General features: G+C 42.7%; 1 pseudogene; it reads right to left on the bottom strand.

The window, feature by feature from the left end:
• Positions 1 to 255: 255 nt before the first annotated feature.
• Rps20-ps4 (ribosomal protein S20, pseudogene 4) lies at positions 256 to 701 on the bottom strand (annotated as a pseudogene).
• Positions 702 to 6,490: the final 5,789 nt, after the last annotated feature.

The following is a 6,490-nucleotide window of genomic DNA, read 5'->3' on the forward strand; positions in this document are numbered from 1 at the left end:
AATGCAATGTATATATACATATGTACAAGTTTTACCTAAACCTCAGTAAGCTCATTCCTGTGTTTTCTCTATGCACTGCACTGTTGATTTTAAAAAGGTCCCTAGAAGGAGATGCGGGCCAACACCCTGTGACTATCTTTGCTTTCACACGTCTAGATCACCTAAAATCTAGAGCCACAAGTGCTATACCTGTCTGTGTCTGACTGGTTTTGGACTTACGATTCACACAGAACATCCTGGTTCCTCTGGGTTTCTTGCTCACGTTGCTGTCACATTTGTGTGGTTTTTTTTTTTTTGTTTTTTTTTTTTTTAACAATTAAGTCAATTCATTTAAACAGTTGAGGTAGGCATCTGTAATGGTGACTTCAACCTCCACTCCTGGCTCAATACTGATGGAAGTAATCTGCTTAACAATCTCTGAAGGACTGTGTAAGTCAATGAGTCGCTTATGGTTTCTCATCTGAAACGATCCCACATCTCGGAACCTTCACTGCAAGGTGTTTTTCTGGTAGTGATTCTCAGTGTCTTGGTAGGCATGCGCACCAGTCCTTCACTTTCAGATTCTTCTCCTTTGCGCCTCTGATCAAGTCGGCACAAACCTTCTCCAGTGACTTCACGTTGCGGCTAGTGAGCGTGATTCGAATCCAGTGAATCGCCACTTCGCGCTCCATGGGAGTCTTCCCGGTATCTTTAAATGCCATGGCTGAGGCACGGCTACCTGACCGACTTGTTCCTCAGCAGGAGCAGACTGGGCAGTCAGGGCAGAGCAGACTGGACAAGGCTCCGCAGCACGCACCGCCAGGTCTCAGAAAAAAAGGTCACATCTGTGTTTAATGGTTCAGTACTACATGACTTCTCCTGGGGGAAATGTTCTTACTGTGTTGCCGTGAGTGAACTGCCTCCTTCAATACTAACTCTCTGGGTTCAAACCGTCCCTTCACTGGCTACTTCTCCTGCCTCATTCCCTTCCTACCCTTTTTATGTCTGATGGTTTATAGTACCGATCAATAACTTACAGGTCAATAACAGCCTAAGAAATGTACTCTGCGTTCTTAGAGAAATGATTTGATTTAGTATCTAACCACAGACACCGGCATGGTAGGACAAATATCTTTGAATAGTTCATATATCACTTCGCCAATATGGCTGTATATATATTTATCGTTTGTGTTCTATACTGAATTTGGTATATAAGAGACAGTGGCTCCGGCCTTATTTAGCTCTTAACAATTGATATAAAATTCCTGATGTTTTCAGAACTTCTCTACCTCTGTCTTGTTTGTATTTAGGAAGAAGAATATCACAAGTTTCCACTGCACAACCCCAGGAGTAGAAAATAATCCTTTATATCGCTCTCGGGAGTAATGCCTTCCACACGTGAATCAGACTGCGCTGATAAAGTATCCCACCGGAGCATGAGTATTGGATAGTGCCCCACAGATGATAAGATGGCTCGGAGGAGGCCTCCAAAAGCAAAGGGGATGGGCCTCAGGGTCTACTTACTACTTGGAATACAACTCATGCCATTGGTAGCGGCAAGCAATAATGGCCGTAATGACTAAAATAATATTTTCCTCCCAGTCCTGCTGTTCCATTGACTTGGGTAACATCACAGGTGTCTTGACAACTCTCTCTGCTGTGTGGTTTTCCAACCTAAGTCCCTAGAGTGTCCTTATCGTCAGTAAGTTTCTTCTGTTTCAGTGATTTGCACCTCTCAATCAGAAGCTGTAGCTGGTATATCTTGTTTCTTCTTACATCCATTACCCTACACAAATGTAAATTAACGAGGAAGTCCATTGGCTTTCTGTTAACCACTATCTCAATTTTTGAATAGTTCTATCCTAAGATCATGGATGTGACACAGTGGGTTAGGACGGTTGCTGCAAAAAGGAATGACATGAGTTAGATCAAATTAGGTATCCTTTGACTTTCAAGTGTACACTGCGATATATAGGTATGTACAAACACTCAGGATTAATTAACTGATTTACTGATTAATTAATTAAAAATTCTAAAAGATCAATAAATAAGGCTGTGAAGAAAAAAGTATTGCAAGAGGCCTGGTGTCAATTGTATGAGAGTGAACTACTTCATAGTCTTTTTATGACTTTCAGAATAAGGGTCTAACGGTTTATTATACTTGTATCACACTTTTACTGTATGCCTAGCAAGCAATTGTCTATTTAATATAATCTGTTTAAATCTTTTTTTAGTAAAATATTTCAGTGAGGAATTCAATATGAAAATGCAGTTTAAAGGAGATTCTTCCTCAGATGGGAACATCAAGTTTAACAGCCATCCAGGATCATAGCCATGAGGGAAGTAAGAAAGTGGGACATTTGATTGTGTGAATCTGAAAGGAACTTCAATTTGGAATCATTAAAGCTGAGTAAATTTAGTCTTCAATAAAAGAGCTTCTAATTGTATGGGAAAGAAAGATTCAATATATTACCTTACGTAATAAGAATGATTGTAGAAAAATGTGTATGAATACAGCAGAAGCTATACTGTTTATTTGTGGTCCATGGTATCAGAGGAAGCTCCTTTAATACTAGACACATTATAGTTATACTATTTCAATGTGTAAAAAAATAAACAAAAATAGAGTTTAAAATAGATTGCCTTGAGTCTTGGGATATTAACCCTACAGAAGCAGGCAAGTTCATACATACTAAAATCTAAGCAGCCCACCTTAGACTATGGACTTTCGGTCAATAGGAACAGCATCTCATGAAGGGAGATGGGCAGAAGTTGAGTTAGTAAAACTCCATTGAAAAGAATGTGACGAAGTGATGAGAATCTGGAACAGCCAGTGAGGATTGGTAATAATGGCAACAGACTCTTTGAAAAACATTAAACACAGGATTAAAGATAATTTAGTAGCCGGGGAATGAGGCAAGACAGATAAATGGCTAATTATTTTTATGACTTGTCTTTTCAGTTTGGGGGCACTGGGAACATGGCAGTCGGGGAAGGTGGAGACCTGGGGAGGAAGAAAGGCTACATGTGTAGAATGAATTGTCTGTTGGTGAAAGCATGCTGAGGCTTGCCTGTCACACAGATCCACATTCAGATTCATTTCTCAGATGTGAATATAAGAAGACAAGACAGACCATGAAAACTCCACAGTTAGCATCAAGAAAACTCACAGTTAGCATGCCTGGTTATATTTGAATTTTACATAACCAACCATACTTCATAGGCTGTTTTTCAACATTCTTTTACTACAGTAATTTTTTTTTTTTTTGGTTTTTATTCGAGGCCTAAAACTGACAAGATAACTTTTATCATTTTGTGGAATCCCTACAGACTGGCAAACAGATTTGAGTTTCACCAACTTGACGAGGGGACACAACAATGCTTTGTGTCAAGTTTCCCAATATAAAAGAATGTTCAAGGAAAGACCCAAGTGGGTAATGCGACAGGGTTTTAACCTTACCCCTTTCACATATTCTTTCTTTCGTCTTATAACTGTACTTTCTTATATTTGGCTCCCCCCTGTAATATAGTATGACACGTAGAGAGCATGAGGTGATGGTGTGTGAGCTCTGAGATGAATGTTCCTATGTAAATATTCTTGTCGTTCATACTCCTGCCAGTCCATAAGAACGCCACAGGTCTAGTCTAATGGTGAGAGACACAGAGCAGACCCAAACCTCCAATTCACCCCAGCAGATGGTCAGTAACCCTCAGTGTGCCTATCCCCAGGGAGGTTATCTTACTTTTCCCAAGTGTAAGCACAAGCATTGACTATCGCAAAGTCAGTAGTACTGAGGTTCACTGAGCTGTGTTTCTTAGCAACACAGAGTTAATAGAAAATGGACATGGAACCGAATGCAGAGTCACATAAGCAGGAGGAATAGTGCCATACACATACTGATTGTGTATGGAATGTAATGTTGTAAGGGATGTCTCACTTTGTTAATAGTAAGGCCCCTGTGAAGTCGTTGCTATCATCACCCCAAATCTTACTGCTGAGAGAAGGGAAGCACCAGGAAAGTCAAGTAATGTAAGCAGTGTCACACTGGGGAGTGGCAGATCTTGAAATCTAACTTAAGCAAATGCTCTATCAGACAATTCCTGCCTGCATCTGGTGACACTGTGTGTCAATGCCAGGAGCTCTATGGGCTCGATCTCCCCTTTGTTGGGTATGTCAGCTTACATCTTCCCTGTTGGGTCCTGAGAAACTCTTGGGTCCCTGGCATCTGGGACTTTCTAATGGCTACTTCCAGTTACCCCACTGTTGCACACCTACTTTCAAATTCCTGACCCTCTGTACTTCTCTCCCATCTCCTCCTGTATCTGAACCAGATCCCCTTTTCCCCTCCCCCTCCTCTTGTCCTCCCAGATCCCTCTCTCCCTCTACCTCCCAGCAATTGTTTCCCTGCTTCTGAGTAGGACTATAGCATCCACACTTTGGTGTGGTCTGCTTTCTTCTTGGGTGTCGTAGGGATCGTGAGTCGTATCATGAGTATTCCGAGCATCTTTTTGGCTAATATCCCATCTTTAAAGGGCACATTTTTTTTCCTTTAGAATGTTCTTTTATAAGAAGTATTTTCCCTTCGGGATGTTCTTTTTGCTCGCTTGGGTGCCCTGCCATGTATAGGAATTTCCTCACATGGAGGAACCAGGAACTGATTTACTTGCACCACAATCTGTCTTTCAGGAAGCTATGCTTCACGATTTTAAAAAAACTGACGCACTATTTGAATGCTGCAAAACTAAGCCTGTAAAGTTTAAAAATCACCAAAGCCAAATCATTTTACAGTAAAGCTCTATCTTTAACTCAGGAATCCTGAGGAAAAGGCACAGTCTTCAGACATAGGAGTCCCTGTCTAAAACAAACACAGAGAAAACAAGCTTAGCCCTCAAGTGTACAGCAGTCTATCCTTAAACAAGAAAAAAGATTATTCTAATTCTATACTACAAAAGGCAAGCAGAGGAGACAGGGATGATATACAGAGGGTCAGGAAAGCAGACAGAGGTGTGTAGCAATGGTGTATGGGGTACTGGGGATAGCCACCAGGAAATTCCAGATGCCAGAAAAGCAAGAGGCTCCTGGGACCCAATAGGGATGAGAAATGCCCAACAAAGGGGAGGGAGAACCTGTAGAGACTATATCCAGTGGGTAGGCAGGGCCCCTGGCTGAGGGGCAGAGCCACCCGCTCACCTCAAAAATATTAGCCCAGAATTCCTCCTGTCAAAGGGAAATGCAGGGACAAAGAGTGGAGCAGAAAATGAAAGACAGGCCATCAAGAAACGTCCCCACCTAGAGATGCCTCCCATGTGCAGACACCAAACCCAGACACTATTGCTGATGCCAAGAAGTTCTTACTGACAGGAGCCTGATATATCTGTCGCCTGAGAAGCTTTGCCAGGGACTGACAAATACAGATGCAGATGTACACAGCCAACCATTAGACTGATCACAGAGACCCCAAAGGTGAAGTTAAAGGAAGGACTTAAGGAACTGAAGGGTTTGCAACACCATAGGAAGAACAACAATATCAACCAATCAGACCTCCCCCCACCCCCAGAGCTCCCAGGGACTAAACCAGCAACCAAAGATAACGCATGGAGAGACCCATAGCTCAGCTGATATGTAGCAGAGGATGGCCTTATCTTGAGTCACTGGGAGGGGAGCCCCTTGGTTCTGTGGAGGCTGGATGACCCAGGATAGGGGATGCTAGGGTGCTGTGGCAGGAGTAGGTGGGTAGCACCATCATAGAGGCAGGGGGAGGGAGGAGGAGATTGGGGGCTTGTGGAGGGGAAAGTGGGGAGGGGGGTAACATTTGAAATGTAAATAAATAGGATGACCAATAAAAGTGGAAAGGACAGGTGCAGACAGAGATCACAGATCGTTCAGGCGAGTGTGGCTGAGCTTGACTGTTCACTGAGCATCGCATCTGGTAACTCGGTAGAACTTGACCTAAAGGTTCTCAGATTTCTGTTAACTTCAGCACATTTAAAGCTATATTATACTAGCAGGGACATTTTTCACAACAGTAAGGTGCAGCCATCTTAAACAAAGGACTTTCAACAAAGGGACAAACAAAAAAATGACAGATTTAGACTTCACAGCGCCAACCAGCAACGAATGAATGAGAAGGTCCAGGTGATTCGAGTGAAAACCAGATTCAGAACAACTTCCAGTGAGAGTAAGAATAACATTGCCTTTCATCACGTTGATACTTCAAGAAGCTATCCACGTTCCCACTTCTTCCATGAACCTTAGTGTTTGTTCTTAACCCACGTGATCACAGTTCCCTGGCAGACTGGTTACAGTTCCGACTATTAAGGCCTGCAGAGTGAGCATCAGCAGGGACTGAGATGGCCCAACTGGCAAAGGCACTTGCTCTCAAGCCTGAAGACTGAGTTCAGGCCTGAAGACCACATGGTAGAAGGGCAAGGAGAGATTCAAACGGACACTGGTACCCTGTTCTCTGACCTTCACAAGCACACTACGGCACCCCCATGGTCATAATAAAGA

The sequence above is a fragment of the Rattus norvegicus genome, chromosome 11 (genome assembly GCF_036323735.1).
Source record: "Rattus norvegicus strain BN/NHsdMcwi chromosome 11, GRCr8, whole genome shotgun sequence".
NCBI lineage: Eukaryota > Metazoa > Chordata > Mammalia > Rodentia > Muridae > Rattus > Rattus norvegicus.